A 20,287-nucleotide genomic window follows, 5' to 3' on the forward strand; every position below is an offset into this window, starting at 1 on the left:
CCGGACTGTTGTGAAGACTGAATGAGATAATGTATGTGAATGTACCGACACTCAGCTCCCTGAACAAATGGCTTCTACCATGGCAAATTCCTGTCTCATTCTCTATATTAACACATTTCCCAAGAGTGGAAAATTTCAAAAATAATAAAAATTAAAAGCCGTATTAGAGTTCCAGTTGGTCACACAGTAAAACTTGTACAGGGATCTATATTACCAAGTAGTATCATGTTATTTTTTGATACTCATAACAATCCTTTGAAGGACTTATGACTGTCCTCATTATATAGATGGGCAAAAGAAGCCCAGAAGAGTGAAGACATGCTTATGGAGATGTAGATTTAAAAACAAAAAAACAAAAAAACAAAAAACAAAACCAAACAAAACAAATCAAAAAAGCTGGGACTTGAACCTTCTGAGTTTATATTCTGGGCTCCCCCTACCCCAAGAGGATCAAGGAACAAATCAAAGGACACAGACATCTAAAGGCTCAGTGACCTCCTGAGTTTTAACCAGTTGATGAACATTAAAATACTCCATTTTCTACTATGATCACTTCTGAATGCTCTAAACCTGTCCATCCAAAGAGGAGTGCATAATGACCCTTCAGAGTCCCTACTATTCACCAGGCACCCTGGTGATTTGCAAATACTGTCTCAAACACTACCACCTTGCGGCAAGTCCTTATGTCTGAATTTCAGACATGGGGGAAAATGGTTTCAATTTAGATAACAAAGATCATAAGCTGGCAAGTGGGGAGCTGAACCCAAACCTGTCTTATCCCAAAGCTCCTGCTCTTCCCACTATACCACAATGCTCACTTCCAGAAGCTTTATGATGCTCCTAGGATTTTTAAATTTCCAAAGAGGCCAGCTTCATGATTTCCTCATATTACCCTCACTACATACATAGCACTCAGTATTCACCTGAACATCTAGAAATTATCCTTCAAAATAGTACGTGTTGAGATGTATTTCCTTTTAGGAAGTTTTTATTATCAACCAAGAATTCAGAATTGCCAAAGCACCATCTACCTTTTTAGAAAAATTACTGAAGACAGTTAGACTGCACCTTCTCTATAGGTACTATCTAGACATGCACTTCTGATGAGAAGCAAAATTCCTCACAATAATTATACACACTAATAGCAATTTTGTCTTAATTGAGGCTAAAAGCACAAACAAATGAAGAAAAAAAAAAGTCTTCAGAAGTGTTTGCGAACAGATGACCTACAAGAGACACACTTTGAGTTTGGAAGAGCTAATACGATCATTTCCATTTTACAGAGGGGGGAAAAAAGCCAGCATCTTACCCAAAGTCATACAGCCCATAAGTCTAAGCAGAGTCAAGATCAAAGGTCTTTGCTGTCCTAATCCAAAGGTTCTTCTCTTACTACATCAGGGTTCCAGGCTAGGTCATGTTATCATGTTTCAAGGAAAAAGTCCCTTGCTGTCTGTCTTTGTTTCCCCAGGCAGAGCTGTCAGGGGAAAAAGATGACAACCGCATAGAGTCACTGTCCCTACCTACTTTTAAAAAAATGGATGAGGTCGCATATATACTGTTTTCCATCTAAAAGTGACAAAAAAGCTAATAATCAAATGCAATTTTTAAAAAATGTTTAAATACTGCCATGCATTCACAAGACTGTACTAAAACTTCTATAATCCCTCTGATCATGCATCTCAAACACATTCATGGGAATAAGGGAAAAAATCATCCAGGAAACATGAATCATAGCAATAAAGCCCTACTGAGCTCACTGGAACTTAATAAGATGGTATGATTTTTCAAAAATCACAGGATATTTGAGCTTTAAGGGATGATGACAACTATCTAGTTCAATTCCCTCATTTTACAGCTGAGGATGATCCATGTCAGGCACCTGGTCCGATGTCACCTGGCCTATTAGGGGTACATGTATGAAACTTGAACCTGGATCCTAAAACTAACCTTTTCTATATATACTACATTGCTGCCAATGAAGACTGCCTTAATTGATTAAGATCAGTAACCTCACATTGGCACTTAAAACTACAGAATGTCAATGTAATTTATTCATCATTTTTAAGACAATTTCATTAAATCCAATGAGGTGAGCTAAAGGAGTATAGTAGTTAATACTACCTGAGTTAGGATTATAATTATATTAGGTTAGAATCACTGTTGGCATATAATATGGAAAACACTCAAACATTTTTAAATTTAACTTTGAATTGAACTTGGTCCTGAAAGGGCAGCTCACCATATAACTGAGCAGTCTGAATTAAATTTACTAAGAAAATCTAGTTGTGTCTGAAAGAAACATTAACAGAAGCAAAGATTTTTGTGTGCATCCCTTGATCTCTAAAATAGGATTATATAACAACAGGACATCCCCTCTCCCACCTCTGAAAAGAAATTTCTAACTCCATTCTCTTTGGGGGACTTAGCAGCCATCCAGGGCAGTTCAAAGGGGGCAAACAATGGATTGGTGTAAATTATGAACAACTCCCACTCTCTGAAAATACTTTGAAAACAATACTCTTAAAACAAATACACCTCAATTACAAGTACGTAAATGGACTGCCATTTGGCAACTGTTATTGAAATTTGCCATTTACATTCTAAGCTATTATTATTGTAACCAAAAAACACAAATATCCTTCTGGGAAATTTACATGAGAAAATTCTTTCGAAGACCATATAAAAGGGCCCACTAGTTTAATGATCTTAGCTGAGAAAACTTCCTATAAGAATGAAAAATGGAAATAAGAGGAACAATACCCAGAATGAAAAGGGCTGAACATATTAACATTTATCAGGGGACTCGTAACCAGCATTTGTTAAAGAGGATTTTAAGATTAATAGCCAAAATGAAATGAAATTTAATACATATATAAACTAATCTATATGTATGTTTGTTACACACACGGGATCTCAAAAATAGTCACTAAATATAACTTACAACCCTAAACAACTGTTTGCTGATTCTCCTTTTACAAAGTAAAAACCTGAAGATAAATAATCATCACAAAGCTGTACACTGCTGACATCTGGGCCAGATTACATCAAACACTGCATTTCCGTTCAACACAGCGCAAGAGAATAAAAAATTTTTTCCCAATTTAAACCTGTCCCTAGAGCCATAAAGAATGAAAAACTGCCGAGTCAACAGCTTCTGGGTTTGCGTGTGCGTTGGGGGGGTGATGTTTTTGTTCGCTGGCTTTTCATTTTTTACTTCATGCATTTGTAATACGTCTATGTACTTTTCTCTCCCTCCCACCTCCACCCTGCCCCCATTCATTGGCTACGTAACGCTCTGAACTTGCACTCTAAATTATTATGGAAAAAGCCTCATATGCTAAAATGCCAAAAGAACTGGCTACTAGTACAGAAACCATTTGAAGAACACCAGTAACTTTTGTTAAGGCTATTGTTTTATAGTTAAATGCCATTCAGAGCAACTTGAACTGGACCCTTCTACTATCAAAGAGAGCAATTCAGTGGGTTGCCTGGGATTTGGCTGGCAAGCCATCCTAATATTTATCTGGGGACAACCTTCACCTTTGGCTAGAAAATACTAACACAGAGCTTGAAATTGACCAAAGTAAGGACAGTAAATACTATGGAAAAGAGTTAATGTGGATTTGCTGTAGCTATTACTCAAATGATGGAACCCATAATACTTTGTTATAACACATTCGTGTGTGTGCACGCGTGCGCACACGTGCATGCGCACACGCACATATAAAAGCAGCTAAAGATATTTAGTGCGGCTTTTAGCTAGAATATAACAATCCAGCCTTCACCCCAATCAACAACTGTTTTCAAAAATAAAATCTGAAGGACATAACCAGTTGTCCTCCCATACTCTCAAAAAATCTGTTCAACCACTCCAATTTCAGTGTTGTTTTCCATTAGCAAAAGGTAGGAAAAAAAGGAATTTGTGAATTTTCAGAGCTGACTTCAGAAGTTTTAAATAAATATCTTATAGATACTAGACCAGGCAGTGCAGTTAGGGAGTAAGAAGGCCTAGTAGAGAACGTGTGTAGGAGAGGAGGGAGGGACAAGAACAAACACACCCTGGGCTTTCTTCCTAAGCTTCAGCATTCCTTATTTTCTTATTAAGAATACATTTTCAAGCATTTATCTATTCTAAGCTCTACAACTAACTTCCTATTCCAAATAACTATAATCTTCAGATATAATAAAACTAAGGGGGAAAGGCAGACTTTACAGCATCTGGAGTGACAAATTGAGAAAAGAAATGTGGTAACCCACAGAAAAATCTCAGTCCGGCTTAGATCTGACTTGTAGCTGAAAGTCAGCTCAAGTTTTCAGGTCCTACTCTTCTGAGATGATGAACTCATACTATCATTTTTAATGAGAGGCTCATATCTGCCTTTGATGTGTGAAAGACACTCCCAGCTGGAGGAGAGTACAAGAAAGATCTAAAATATTTGCTTCAGCTGCAAAGAGCTATTAATGAAAGTTTAGAAAACGAGGTATCATTAGAGGGGGAGATCTTTAGGAAAAAAGATGACATGCTCTCATCTTGTGAACTCTGAGGGGAAAACAGTCCAGTAAAATGAAATCTCACAAATAATCTTCCCTTCTCTACACACCAGAATTCTTCACCCTCCTTCACCTTGTCCAGAGCACGTTCTTAATCCCCTGGTATGTAGGAGACAGAAAATGGGCTTCCTATAATTTGCTATTCGCACTTAACACCAAGGGTAAGACACACAATAAATAAAAGGTTACGAAACCCAACAGCTCATCAGCCCAACGATTCATCAGCTCATATGGAGGAGTTTTAGAATTAATTCTTATAAAAACAACCTTTAAGTGTGTTTAAGAAGGAGAGAACTTATCGTGAAATCCTGTACAAAGGGGGAACTCTTAACACAAGTTCGAAGAATTCTACATAATTCTCTGTACTGCTTAATGTTCGGAGATTACAAGCATTTCCTTTTTGTCAAAAAGCAAGCAAAAGGAGAATCTGGCTTTCTTAATCACCTATTTAATCTACCTAAATATATTTTCTTTCTTTTTTTTTTTAAAGATTTTATTTATTTGACAGAGATAGAGACAGCCAGCGAGAGAGAAAACACAAACAGGGGGAGTGGGAGAGAAAGAAGCAGGCTCATAGCAGAGGAGCCTGATGTGGGGCTCGATCCCATAACACTGGGATCACGCCCTGAGCCGAAGGTAGACGTTTAACCGCTGTGCCACCCAGGTGCCCCCTAAATATATTTTCTAACAATCTGTTCTTAATACAGTGTACAGAAAACAACCATTAAACAATTTCCATAGTCCACTAAAGTTTTTTTTTTTCAATTTAGTGCAAATAGTAACTATTAACCATATTGGCATATTTATAAAATATCACAAAGTGAAATACCACTCTAATTCACCATATTACACAATGGCTACATAAGGCAAGAAAGTCTATGGGGAAAAATGTTTACTTCTGTCTTTGGCATTAGAAATCTACACAAATCTGCAGCATTTAAAATTTCCAGTACAAAGTATTAAACACAGACAAAGATGCAACTGGTAGTGAAAAGGGGCTCTATATAGATTTTCTATGTAGAGTCTGGGACATTTTCAATCCCTCTTAGCTGGTCTACAGAGTAACTACATTCTCTGAATGAGCAGGGAGAGTCATACAGGCAGCAAAGCATTTGAGACCTTTTCATATGATTCCCTTTGATAGAAGGAAAAGAGAAGTATGTGATGAAAAATATAAGTTCCTTTCTGGAAAAAAAAATTCTGTTACTAACTCCCAAATTAGATGTTTTATGTAACATTTTTACCTGTATATTAACAACTTCATGAAGTAGGTCTCATTATTTCATAGATGTGGGAAATGAGGATCAGAAAAGTCAAAGTGTTTTGATTTGTCCCATGGCTAATAAGTCAGAACTTGAATCTAGTTCTGACTAAATTTAAAAGTTTTACTTTAGAACTTTGGGTGACTCAGCATGAGGGCATCATCTACCTTCCGTGAGAGGAATAAATGCTCTAAGGTAAGGGTGCCGAGGAAGGCAAATTGGGACTGGGAAAGAAGCTATTTCACCAATTTTATTCATTCAACAAATACTTACGGAGCACCCACAGATCAGGTACTCATAGGTTTTCTCTCTTAATTACATCTAAATTCTTGTAAAGCCTCTAGATTATATAATTTCTCTTTCCAGAGTTTCCATGTTCCTAAGGCCTATGTGCCATTGATTCCTAGGCCAATGTGACATTCCTTTTTTTCCCCTCACACATGCCTGGATGAAATCACGCCAACCCTCAGCTGCTTTTAGAAGTGATGGCTTTACTAGAGTATTTATGTTAAAAATAACAATTTCAACAGCATAACTGGAAATAAATATTATTTTCCAACAACCAAAATTTAACAAATGGTTAAGTAGAGGGAGATGGACAGATATGACTATATCTCGGGATGACAGCTGATAACTAAGATAGATTCCCTACCCACCATCAACATGTTACAGTATTAAAATAAATAAATTCTGTAAGCAGAATAGCTGCTTCCTCTTTTTAGTATGATTTACTTATTCATTTTTCAAAACATTCTATTTGCCTCCCTGTCTTTTTTTTTTTTTTAAAGATTTTATTTATTTATTCGACAGAGATAGAGACAGGCAGCGAGAGAGGGAACACAAGGAGGGCGAGTGGGAGAGGAAGAAGCAGGCTCATAGCAGAGGAGCCTGACGTGGGGCTCGATCCCATAACGCCGGGATCACGCCCTGAGCCGAAGGCAGACGCTTAACCGCTGTGCCACCCAGGTGCCCCTTGCCTCCCTGTCTTTAAATTCAGATAATGTAGTCTTTGGATTAAAGACAAGAATGAGGGAAAATATTAGTTTCTTATCTCAATTAAGCGCTGTGCCACCCAGGCACCCCTCCTCCCTGTCTTTAAATTCAGATAATGTAGTCTTTGGATTAAAGACAAGAATGAGGGAAAATATTAGTTTCTTATCTCAGTTAAGATGCTGGTTTACAGAGGCAGCAAATCATGCAAGGCCTTTTCTTAGGATTCTTTTTGATAAGAGGGGATAAGAAACTGCTTTGCTTCATCATGCCTCAGTTTCCTCGATAAGTAAAATGAAGAGATATTCTGGCTGCCTCTTCAGCTTGACAGAAACTAAACTTTGTTACATAAAGCTCCTGAGTGGGTGGGTGCTGAGTACCATTCAAAACCAACAATTCCCCAATCTCAGTTGCAAGTTCTTACTCTATATTTGAGCCAACACAACACCAATGAAAAGATTAAATCAAGGGTTTTGAGGGGAGAAAGGAAAGGCTAGGCTCAACACCACTGAAAAGAAAGGGCAGCTCCTTCCCCCCCCCCTTATATTAAGAGATAATTCTGAATTGTCCCAGCCAGAACACTAACTAGGAAGACATGTCCAATTCAGGCCAGAGTGTGGCTTCTGGAGTGAAGGGGTATCGCAGTGCTCTGGAGTTCAGTCCCCCCCCCCCGCACATACACAAATACAAGTGCGCAGCGCCCCAACGCTGTTTGTCCCCTCGGCCTCAGAGCCCTGCCAGTTGGCAAACCCAAGCCAGGAAGTTGTCAATTCCAATTGCGTTTAAGGCCATGTAGTCCTATTAAAGAAGCCTTGCTGGTTAAGGGGCGTCCTCTGTTTCCAAAGCATGGGAAAAAAAAAAAAAAGCGCTCTGCTTAGATTGGAGCTGGCAACTTTCACTGACTAGAGTTTTCAAGGAGCTATGAATGAGTTTAACAAAGGAGGTCTGTGGCTAGTTTCTGGCTGAAGTCCATGTCAACAGTTTTTAAGGTCACAGGCCACACTAACTAACATTTATTCCCAGCAGACCCTGTTCTAAACACAAGCTGTAAGTAGTACAAATTTGGAATTTCTCTGTAATCCCTTGAGATATTCCTGATCCTTCCACATGTTTCTGCCCAATTAAAAACAATTCTCACTTTGCACCACAAGAGAGGCCGAGCTCAGTGATCTCAGTCCATCCTTAGGGTAGATGAACAAAAACCTGGCAAATCAAAGGGCTCGAGTGGGGAAGGGAAGGAATTCAGCTGGATCACACTGAAAAGTGCAGACAGCTCCCCAGGGGCTCAGTTTATGAAAGAATAAAACAGGTTATGACAGAGATCTTGAGGCCATAAAAAGCAGGTTTGAGGCACGCATTGGGAATAGGTTCCTAGTCCCCTTACACAAATAAGATAGAAATTTCTGAGAAAATTAGAAGGTCAACTAGGTGAGTGGAGAACAGCTATAATCTACAGGACAGATGCTAAATAGCCCACTGTGAAATTAATACAATCATTTCTCAATTAAGATGAACTCTAAAATCACTTTTAACATTTTCAAAATCAAGATGCTTCTTGAAATCAATCCGAAAACTTAATAGAGCCCTCTTTTTCCCCCCTGAAAAGCCATTTTCACGTCAATGGTGCATTTCACGACTGATGGTGTTACTTTAAATCTTGCAAGGCAACACGGGAATAATGACTTTGAGCTGAGCATCAAAAAACTCACTTAGTCCTCCTGGCTACCATGGGAAATATCTTCTGTTTTATGGATGAGAAAACAGGCTCAGAAAAGTGATATGACTTGCTTACACTCCTATAGCTAGTAAGTGGTCGAATCAAAATTTGAACGCATATCTTCCCAGGGCTCAAAACACAGATCTTCCCAGAGCTCAAATCTATACCGCAAATTGGGCGGGGGGTGGGAGTGGGGGGAGGAACGACACAAACCCGCTAGAGCATCAGTCATCACTTTGGTAGTTAAAGCATGTTGTTTATAACTTCTATTTATTTGGAATCATGTGCTATATGAAGGTAGATATCATTTTTCCAAGTTAAAAAAATACATAAACTGTGGTGCAATGAATATTTGGGTTGTTCATGACAAGATAAAACAGCCAGAACTACTTATTAAAGACATAAAAAGAAGAAAATTAGGAACACCCATAATTCCATTACCTAATTATTCTTATTGTTAATACTTTGTTATCCAATCAACCCATCATTTTTCTATGAATTTCTTACAAAATACAGATCATATCATAATTCATCTCTTGCTTCTTCTGCATAACATTATGTCCTAAATGTTCAGTATCATTGAAGGATCACCAAAAACATCATTTTAATGGCAATGCTGTATCAGAGTTTAGCTCTCCCCCTCCACGAATGGTTTCTAATTTTTCATTCCATATGCTACAATAAACACCCTCATACATGTACCTGTACATATATTCCTAAGTTTTCCTTAGAACAGAGTCCTAAAAGTGGGAATACTTTAAGGGTTTTTAATATATATTGCCAATTGTTTTCTAGGAACGTTGGACCATTTTATACCCTCCCTTACCAACAGGGTGTAAATGCCCACCTCGTGGCCACCAAGATTCACCTTTAAAGTTGACAGGACCAGGTTCATGAAGACTTGGTTATGTACATGCCCACACAAATCACACCTCTGACAAGGACGTGATGTTACCAATTGGTCTGTCCTTCTAGTAGTAACTCTAGCACTGTGTAATGTTGTAAGGTGCCAACGACTACCCTGCCAGAATCTTTGCTTACATTATCTCTAATCCTCACCAAAAAAGTAGATATGAGAAAATTAAGGCTCAAAAAGAATAAATGAAGCACCCAAAAGCACATGTCCACACTGGCAGCACTAGGAGTCAAGCCCTGCATGCACTCCTGACCATGCTCCCCAGGCCATGCCACCTCATAGTTCATTTCACCTTTCAGGGATGATCGGCTTTCCTCCCACCTCCCCACAGGCTGCCACTTTCCCTAGCAATGCCTCTTTAGTCAATAAGGCCAGTGAAGGACAATACCCAGATCTCATGGGCTTTGAGAAAGAAGAGCAGGTTGCCTGTCTTCTAAGAAGCAAGGAGTAAGCAGTAGCAGCATGGGACTATGGCAATGCTCGCACACAGGTGGCAGAACCATAAAATGCCACTGCCACATTAGATAGCAATTTGGCATTATGCAATAAAATTGAAGAGAAATGAATCCTATGACATAGCTATTCATCTTCTAGATTTATACACCAAAAAACCAGGCTATCTGTTCAAAAATGTTCATAAAAGCCATGAACTAGGAACAGCCCAACAGCCACCTACAGTCAAAGGCTTCAACAAATTATAGTATAGTTATACAATGTGGAATGTTACAGAGCAACAAAAACTAACTACAACTATAAGCAACAGCATGGTTGAATCTCAGGCATTTGGCAAAAGAAATAAGACTTAACAATTCCAAATTGTATAATTCAGTTCATACAGAGTTCAAAACCAGAGAAAACTATACCACATTATTTAGGGATACATATATAGGTGACAAAAATTATTCTGCGGTGCAGGAGATTTCTTAGGTGGTGATTACACAGGTATTTGCTTTATAATTATTAGCGTGTACTTAGGTTTGCTTATGTGTGCACATATAGATAAATATTTATATACTTATGTATACTTACGTGTGTGTGTGGTTAAACTCCATGCAGTTTTCTATTTGCAGATTTTATTTCACAATTTGCAAAAGGCAGGCAGAGGGTTGTAATTAAACATTTACATAGCAGATACAATAATCAAAGAACTTTATCAAGTCTCCAATGTTTTATTTAATCTTCACCACAATATTCTGAATTAGTATCATCATCAATCCACCACTGAAGTAACTGAGACAAAGATAAATGATGGATAAGGGAAAACATTTTTATTATAAAGGCAATTTTTAAGATTTTTTAAAAAAATCAAATATAGCACAAGTGTTCTTTCTATTACAAGACAAGTACTGAATGTGAGGAAAGGACGAGTTCAGGGAGGAGCTCCACTATATGAAAGTTAACTATCTCTTCAAATAAACAGATCTAGAATTATAATCTCTGGGGAATTTTAATGAAAAGTAAAAAAAAGAAGAAGAAAAAGAAAAAAGAAAAGATTAAAAAAACAAGTTATTGTCTCCAGTGGTCAGGAAACATTGGTTATCTTTAATGAGGATGAGCAACATTTAGTATACTTTCATATACTAATAAAAAAGGAAAAAGTACAAACCAAAAATTTCTCTAAAATTGGTATCCAAAATTAGAATTTTTTTTTTTTTTAACAGAGGTGACCATAAAAATTCTAACTGAGCAGAAAACTAAACCTTAGCAAATATACTTCCTTAAGTCTTTTGGCTTGGAATTGTTTTTTGTTTGCAGTGGCTTTTTGTTTTTTTTTTTTTTTTTAGTCCCCCCAAAACTTCTTACTTTCCTATGGGACTAAAATAAAAAATTTAAAAAAAAAAGGAAACCAGTCATTAAGAGCTCAGGCAAAAAAAAGTACAGGGCACTAGATTTCACCCAACTTCGTTTTCCACCACACTTTAAAATAAGTTTTTTTCCTTAATGTTAAGTTTTTTAGAGCCAAGGATTTTTTGCTGCATTTTGGGCTCATTAATACACATAAAGAGCTAGTTAAAATACCAGACTGAATAAATGAACAATGAGACAATTAACCCCACAAACAAAGCTCCACCCACTTTACTTCAAAGGCATTTGAAACAGAATGGATTAGAAACCATAAATGATGCCTCTCAGAATTAATTTTATAATAAATGTTGCTTTGTGTTATAGATAAGGGATTTAAAATCTCCATAGTGGCAGCCTAACACCTGTGAACTGAGTTAAAGGGCAACTGCCCTTGGTTGTGTTGAAGATTACTGGTAGTTTCCTGTCGCATGAATAAGAAATAAAAACCTACTCAATTTCCACTGCATACTGTAAGACAGAATTTAATTTTACCTACAATGTTTAAAAATTCTGTACATTTCTACATAAAGTTTTAAGATATGTGTAATCTGTTCTCATTCAGAATGCAATTACTCAAAATTCAAAATTTATATTGCTATCTAACTTTTAAAAGTATTCCCTCTATGCTACATTACTGTTTTTGCCATTCACAATACAACTCATATTGATGAAAAGGATTAAAGATGTAAATGTGCAAACTGAAATATGGAGAGGAAAAGTAAACTAAGTACTTTATTTACCACTTGATTTAATGAAGACTTTTGATACTATTTCCATATTTTATGTTCATTGTTTTCAGAAGTTAATAACTATTCCTCCTTGTTAAGAATCTAGTAATAGCTCACACGTTAAGATAAAAAGTAGTTGAGGGGTTTCGGTTTTTTGTGGGTTTGTTTGTTTTCTTAACAAAATTACGAAAGTAATTAGCCGAATGACAAAGTCACTCCAGCAAATGCATTTTTTAAAAGAAGCTAAGTCTCAGCAAAAAATACTTTCTCAGATTTTCCTAAGAGCTTTCTTCCCTTTTAAATCAATCTCACACAAAGTACACAGTCAAAAACATTCTCAGGAAAGAATATTAATGATATGCAAAGATGCTTACACTATACTAAGTGAAAAGGCTAGATACAAAACTCTACCTACAGCATGATCCCATTCAACGAAGAAAACTCAAGTCACTAAGAGAGTCGTGGGATGTTAGATCGCTTCTCTTTTCTCAAGTTTTCTAAATTCTTCTAACGAGAAAGTATATCTTCATAATCTCTTAAAATGACATCCTAAAAATAAGTGGCTCATAACTGATTATGAGAATTCTAGGATCTTCAAACGTTAGATGGCACAATGATTTTTCTGTTTGACATGATGTAAAGAGGTACACATTACCTCAGTCTCCTGGAGCTTCTCCATGAGGGACAAATGCTAGGCTTCCCACTGCTTCTAAACTGATCACTGGAAGGGCCAGACAACCTAAATTCAGACTCCTCTTTGTATTCACAAATCTAACTTGCTCTTAAAATAAGAGTGCAGCTTAGATCCAAAGGGCAATTTTAGGTGTGAAGCATACTGAGTTATTTTCCTTTCTACCTCCTGCCCAGTGAAAAGGAAAGATAAGGCTCAAATAAATGCCTTCTGCTTGTTGTTGCTGTTATAGGAAAGCGGTTGGCTTGGGGTAAGAGGGGGGGTCCAAAAAAATTCACTGACACTCAAACTCCACTAAAAAGCATCGACTGGCTTCTCCTGTAGAATGTTTTCCATCTCCCAAAAAAGGGTTCCTCGTGTGGAATTCTTAAGACTCTTTCAGAAGGCAGGCTCGGTTTTACTGGTTCAAACATACTTTGCTTCAGATTTAAACAGAACTGATCATTTTCTTTATAATCATACGGTTGGATAGTTCACATAGACTGCAATGATGCTGGCCTTGATGCTAATTGGAGGTTACTGAGTCTAGAAAAGCCTTAGATCCAGGTGGCCTTGGCCTTATTCTCCGGAGCTGGAAGAATCATTGCCATATCCTGGACAAACTCTGGGCTGGGGGGTCAAAAAGACTGCTATTAGCCAGCTAAAGAATATGGGACAAAAATCTCTTTTCAGGTCTCAATTTCATGATTTATAAAATGAGGGTGGGCTGTAGCATATTATTTCTAAGAACTCTTTTTGACAGCTCACCTCTGAAATCATTGTGCAGTGGCAAACTACCCATCAAGGCTCCTTTAACTAAATACAAGCAGAGAGATAAAAAAAACTTTTGAATCTCATAATGGCTGCTTCGGTGGCAAGAAAATAAAATTTGAGTTCTGAAACAGGGCCAAAAGTAAGTTACTAGAAATATGCCCAAAGCCATTGAAAGCATGAGCTTTGGCTTGGATTTGGGGTTCCAAACCAAATTTCCTCTCTTACTCCTGGTGAGATCTTAGGCAAGTCACTGTATCTCCCTCAGTCTCAACTCCTACTTCTCTATAATGGAGATAATTTCATAAGGTTACAATAAGAATAAATAAGAATTATGTAAGCCATGGTATGTCAAATAAAGACTAACAAATGATCATTTTCCCCTCCTTTCCAAATCCTCTGTAGTGAGTTGTCCTGACTTAGTCTACCCATCTACAAAATGGTCTAACGACATTAAGCATCAGCAGGAGTTGTTAGAGGTAGCAAGATGAGTGGTATATGGTGGGGGGACAACAGACACTACAAGAACCAATGCACACTCCTGGAGTTCCTAGGGTGGTTTCACTTGTTGCTCCGTAGTGAGCTTCATGAGCATTAAAACAAGGAAATGCTCTGCTTTCAAAACAGATCGAGAAAATATCATGGTCTCTTGTAATCTCCAACTCATTTGGTCTCAAAATGAAAAATTTCTTTTAGCCGAAGTCTTGAAGTTTCAAATACCCATAATGCTGGGCTCAGGTGGCTTGAGGGAAGGCTAAGCTAGGGGCTGGTGCCGTCCTTTGAAAAGGACCAGGAGGAGAAAAGCAGCTTCCTCCCCCAGCAGACAGCCCTGAGGCTGGCTGCAGATACAGAAGCCACACCTGTCTTTCCAACTGTCCAGCGTCCCAGCCCTCAAACAGCAGGCCGCGAGGAGAGCGAGGGCAGTTTCATTTATTTCCCTTCCTTCTCTTCAAAGGTGATTTTTTTAAAAAACTGTACAGCTTGTTACTATTGGTGAGTTGTGGCTCCCCAGAGGATTAGACGTTTCTAAGCATGAAGGCATCTGTGTGGCAATAAAACATGCGACATTCCCCAACCAGTACATTTTTTTTAATTAAGAAAAAAAAAGTTATCACCTCCCACAAATTGATGTGATGAGCACATTTGCCATGCAGGCCTTTCAAAACACTGAAGATCTCAGGAAGGGTCCGAGGGCTACTAAGCCAGAGCCTCCACAGGACCCATGCCAGGGGTTCAGCTGCAGACAGATCCACGATGGGTAGAATTATAATCCACCATAGCAACTGCGCCTTCTCCCAGCTAACCATTCAGAAGACGACACTGTACCCACCATACTTTTACAAGGAGGAATTAAGAAGAAATCAAATAGCTCCAGAGAGATGGAAATACTCAAAAAGCAGAGGAAAGTCTTCCATTAAATAATATGAAAGATCCAGGTTTTCCAAATGGTATTTAAGGCATTGGGGAAGAAAAGCTGATTTCTCCCAGAGGGGCCCCAGCTTTGATGCCCAAACTGCCCTCAAACATGAGGCTGTGCAGTTTTGTATAGCAGGGTACCCTCAGGCGAGACAACCATAAATAGCTTAAAGCAAGAATAGGAGATTCCATCTGTTTCTGGAATATTTCAGCAGCACCTGCTTTCAAGGTAAAAATCTGGGAGCTGTCCCCACAGCCTTCCTTCCCAACTCCCTTCCCCATCCCCCATACACTTATTTTAAACCAAAGCAGCTAACACACAATCCATCCAAAAGGGCTTCTGCCACACCTGCCCAAGGAAAGAGCCCTTTGATTTTTCTCCTGAACTGTATGTGTTGTTTTAAAAACACTCAAACAGTTAGAGAAAGCAAAGTTCTTAAAACCAGACTCTTTTATTACTTCTAGCTTCTTTTTTCCCTCTGTGAAAACCAAGCTTTTCTGTGTTTATAGTAGAAATGAGTACCAAGCGGATGAAAAAGGACGCAATAGTTGTGTCTGCCATTAAGTCAGAAAGTGTTCCAGAAGGAAGATGGTTATCACTTAACACAATTAATGTCTAAACACAAGCCCATATGCCAACTTGCATGGAAAGGAGGACGAGAATTCCCCAACAAGGTCCCAAGAACATATTTCATTGTTACAGTTAAAACAACGACAACAAACAAACCTAAAGTTGAGGCTTGAAAATTCCAATCTAAGTCAGAGTGCTACCCCAAAGTGAGGTGCAGCCTCCCCCTAACAATAGCCAGAAAATCCCAAGCATGTGCAAATAGCAATTTCAGGTACAAAAAGCCATTTTCCCTTTGGTCTACAAACATCAATGTTCCTAATGCCTGCCCTATCATCTGATGATGCTCCATTTGCTACGGGGTAAATCCAGATTCTTGAGCATGTCCCACAAGGGCTTTCCCAACCTGGCTCCAAGACATTTATGACATCATCTCCTGCCACCACCATCATCATAGCAGTGTTCCATCTTGCTGTATCTTTCATTTCTCTGGGCCATAACATGCCGGTTCTCACTGCCTACAAAGTTCTCCAATTCTCCTCCAGGCAAGCCCTCAGTGATTCTTTAAGACCCAGTTTAACTGGAAACCATCAGCAACACTTTCCCTGATTCTTCAAGCCAGAGATGGGCACTGCCTAATCGGTGACCCCAAAGAAACTTACACATACATATATTTTTTTTAAATAGCACTTATCACAGTATATTTTACTTGTTTACATAGTCCCTTCCCAAAGATTGAGTGGCTCCTGAGACAGTAAGGATAGCCAAAGTGAAACAGGAGATGGGTATCAAAATCAGAGGTGGCCCGGGAACGGTGCACCCAGAAGCACATTAAATTTTAAATTTGGTAAAGGACCAAAAGTACGTAATGCTTTCAGTGTGCAAGACAAAGTTTAAAAAGTTCAGCTCATCAAAATCTTGCATGAACAGGGTATCTGAAAGGTTCTCATAGGGGACGCCGGGGGGAGATCTTTTTGCCTGTTTTCGGGTAAATAAAAGCCAAAGACCAAATGCTACACATTGCTCATTCCTGGTATATACTATGTACTAAGATACCTACTAATTGAATAAGAATTTAAACGATAAACTAAAAAAATCTTAGATATCGTCTTGATGAAACAAGTTATTCCTTCTCAAAATATATAATAGGTTCTGAACAGTTTTATAAGGATATAAAGACAGTTAGTTACTCAAGCTTTCTCAAGACTTAAATAAGATTCCTATACATAAAGGAGAAAATTGTAGAACATAATTCTTTTTAAAGTTCCTTTATAAAGAGTAAAGAAATTTAATTATTGTGTGACATCTCTCCCATAGGCCACCCCCACAAACAACACAGTTATGGCTTTGAACTCTTAGGCTCTTTCTGTTCCTCCAAAACCATAAGTTGGCTACAAATAACATATTACAGTTTTAGCCTTGATGGAACATGTGTCATTCAGACAAATCAGAAGCCGTGAAAAAATTATGGTTCTAGGTCACTTTATGCTATTTGAAAGATTTCAGAGGTAAATGCTTAAACCACACACCAGACTCAGCTGGTGCTACCGGAAAAGGCTACCACACACTCTCACATTCCTGGGTTTATAAGGAGGAAGGACTTACCAATAACTATTGTTCTCCTAGCTGTGCTTTTAATCCAGTACTGACTACCATCCAGCAAAGAGCTGATTAATATTATGGCAAAAAATGTTTCAAAATAAACACAGGGCTTATTGATCAGGAATTCTTTCCTTCATAAAACAAGTATTACTAAGAGCTTACAAGGCATAGCCATTCCTCAATATACTTTGAGTATATTTGTGAACAAAACAGATAAAACTTCCCAGGCTTCATGGAACTTACATTCTAGGGGGAAGGAACAGACAATGCTTATAACAATGAACCCAATAACTTATACTGTATAAAGGATGTCTAAGAACCTTTCATTGTGAAATGAAGTTTAACTTTTCTAATACTGATGGCATAGTCCTTTCTGGACACAATGCCTGTCACTCAACAACTAGATGTCCCTGGTGAGATTCAAAGGTACACCTCTTACAACTAACAGAAATAAGTTTAGGAATATGAACCACATCTCTCTACAAATAACTGTATTTCACATTTTCTCTTGAACTGGTGTCCCACAAGGTCCATCTTCTCATTCAGAACGCAGTGTCCTGTTCTTCCATTCAATGGAATACACCTCTCTGTCTCTGAAAGCCATGCACACAATATCTTGGCCAAGCGCTGCACTAAGTGCTGGAAATACAAAGCGGTGTAAGACACAATCTTTACCCTTAAAGAATTAATTTCAGAGTAACAGGAGGAAGAGGTAAAAGGAAGCTCAAGGTTTATGAGTGTGTAACTAAAGTATGCATAGCATGCTGGGTACACCCAGAGGAGAGGATGATTACCTCTGCCTGAAGAACGCTGCTCTGGGTGGATGGATAAATGTATGAAGGCAGAAAAGTCTAGCAACTCAAATGGGCCAAGAAGCATAGGAGCCTAGGGGAGCAGTGAGAGAGGAAGTGATCCTAAAAAGCTAAATCCTGGAACAGGGGAGGCTACGTCTGCACAGACATCATCACCAGAAGTTACGCCTCTCATGGGAAGAAATGGAAAGCAAAAGTAGAGGTGGCTTATGAATAGACAAGCTGGAGTACTGGGCACACTGAGAATAGTGACTGGACCTCAAGGCACTGGTTAACTAATGGGAAAGCATCTGAAAAAAAAAAAAAAAAAAAAGCAAAAAGACCAAGCATCTCCAAAAGGCAAGGAGACCAACAGTGCTAATAGTACCCAGACCCAAATTGCACCTGCGTTCTCCTGGCAGACCTCTCCAGTGAACATGCTGCCAACTAGTCACCCAAGGTTAACAGCAGACCCTTCCATTCATTTGCCAGTCTCAGTTCAGCAATGTTTCCAAACCAAGCCACAGGGGAAGTGCCACTGTGTGTGCCTTCCACCAACACACAAGCTGGATGAGATAAAGTGAGTGCCCCCACATGTTGAATACCCATGAAACCCACGTCCCCGAATTCATCTAGACTCTATTTTTAACCACAGTCACTATCCTCTGGCACTAGAATATCTATAGTTAGAAGACACTATGCCACGGAATTGTCCTATGCATTATATATAGCATTCTGCAGCACGATCATCCGTCTCCCCCGTTAGTCTTGGGAACTCCTCAAGGGCAGGGACTAGCTAATAGTAGGCATTCAATAAAGGGCTGACAAACGAATGAATTAACCCACCCATTTTTCCCACCGTTCCAAGCTAGCATAATGGATAGAAAACACACCAATTGCTATTTTTCATTCTAAATGATGGCGACACGAAGGCTAATCAACTAGCTTTCTGCAAACATGACATCTGTGACCCTACCTACAGACACACAAAGTCAAATACTAGAATCAGAGGAGGCAATTTTTAAATAAACAGTTTTCCAGTCTCAGAAATTTGCTGAGTGAATGTGATAGTGTCAGTTCAGAGGCCCACCCCGCCCCCCCAAACATGTACATCCCAGCTTTGAAAGGAAGAAACACTATAAACCAAAATATTCGAAAAAACAAAAACAAACAAAAACCTTTCTGCAAAACTTTAAGAACTTGTCTTAAATCCTCATCTGCTCTAAATGACTATATAAATAAACACAGTGCCCTGGCCAAGGCTGAAACAGAACATTAGACAAAAATGGAAGAGAAAATTTTGTTTAAAAAGAAAAAAAAAAAACCAACATTGTTGAATCAAAAAGTAAATAATCATTTACATCAGACTCTAATACCCTAGGCAGGTAACCCTTGGGCCGGGGCTACTGAGGCAAGCTTGAGAGCAGCGGTACACATTTAATCTCACAGAGCATCTGGGTTGTACCTCCTTTCTGTGGTCTTTCCAGCAGTTGCCCTCTAGTGCCCGAATTACAGATGTCAAGCTTGGTGAAGAAGAGAGCTGACTTTGCTGATTAACGACAATATTTGTGTAGAGAAATGCATACATAGTAGTCCAAACTGACAGTTATTGAGCAAAGGCACTTCAAAAGTCAGCCCCTCTTTCTCCTATGGTATGAGGGTGTGTATTTGGGGGGCTGGGGTGGGGGGTCTTTTCTTGGTGAGGAGAAGAAGAAAGCACAAAAACTAATGTACCAGAGAACCACTCTTTCTGGAATTCAGAGAGTCTGGCCTTTTATCCCTGGGCGCAAGCCCAAGACTGGGGACCCGGGTTTTGTCAGGGGCACCTCCCCGCTGTCCTGCCCTGGGCTGCTCCACATGAGCAGAGAGAGACAGGAGGCAGGCCCCTCTGACACCTACTTAACCGAGGCAGATGGAGAGGAGAGTGTGTGGGATGCCTTTACTTCTCCCTTAGGAGGCGCCCAGCAGGAGCCCACAGAGCCAGCAGCTCCGAAATCGGATTTCCACACATCCTCCCACCCCAGAACACACCTTGCCCCTCTGGCAGGAGGAAACAGAGCATTAAGCAAGTGTGGCTCTGGTGTATGAAGGGGCTTTAGAAGACCTAAAGGAGCCTTCTTCCAGGATTCTGCACTTTTTCCAACCCTCTAGAGAAGTAGCCAAGTTGGGAACCAGTTCCTCCCTCACTGACCCAAAGAGGGCAAGGGTGTTACTTTGAGGAGGACGTAATCAGTGTCTGCAAGACGTCCTGAGCCACAGACACAGACTTTATTAATAATCTTACATACACAAAATGTCCAAGGGAAAGCCTAACAGGCTAATTTCTGACAGCTCCAGATAACAGCAGGAGGAACTGAAGCTATGCTGACTCCCCAGCTTCCCCACGCTGCACAGAAGCAAGGATCCCTTTCCCACCCAAGGGATGTGATGCAAATAAATAAATACAATTATCTGCAGAAC

The 20,287-nt window shown here is 39.1% G+C and overlaps 1 protein-coding gene across 17 annotated transcripts in view; it reads right to left on the reverse strand.

Annotated features, from left to right (window-relative positions):
- Nucleotides 1–20,287, reverse strand: part of DENND1A (DENN domain containing 1A) — a 490,265-nt gene that overhangs the window by 314,400 nt on the left and 155,578 nt on the right. The gene's annotated exons all lie outside the window — the stretch shown is intronic.

The sequence above is a fragment of the Ailuropoda melanoleuca genome, chromosome 7 (assembly GCF_002007445.2).
Source record: "Ailuropoda melanoleuca isolate Jingjing chromosome 7, ASM200744v2, whole genome shotgun sequence".
Classification (NCBI taxonomy): domain Eukaryota; kingdom Metazoa; phylum Chordata; class Mammalia; order Carnivora; family Ursidae; genus Ailuropoda; species Ailuropoda melanoleuca.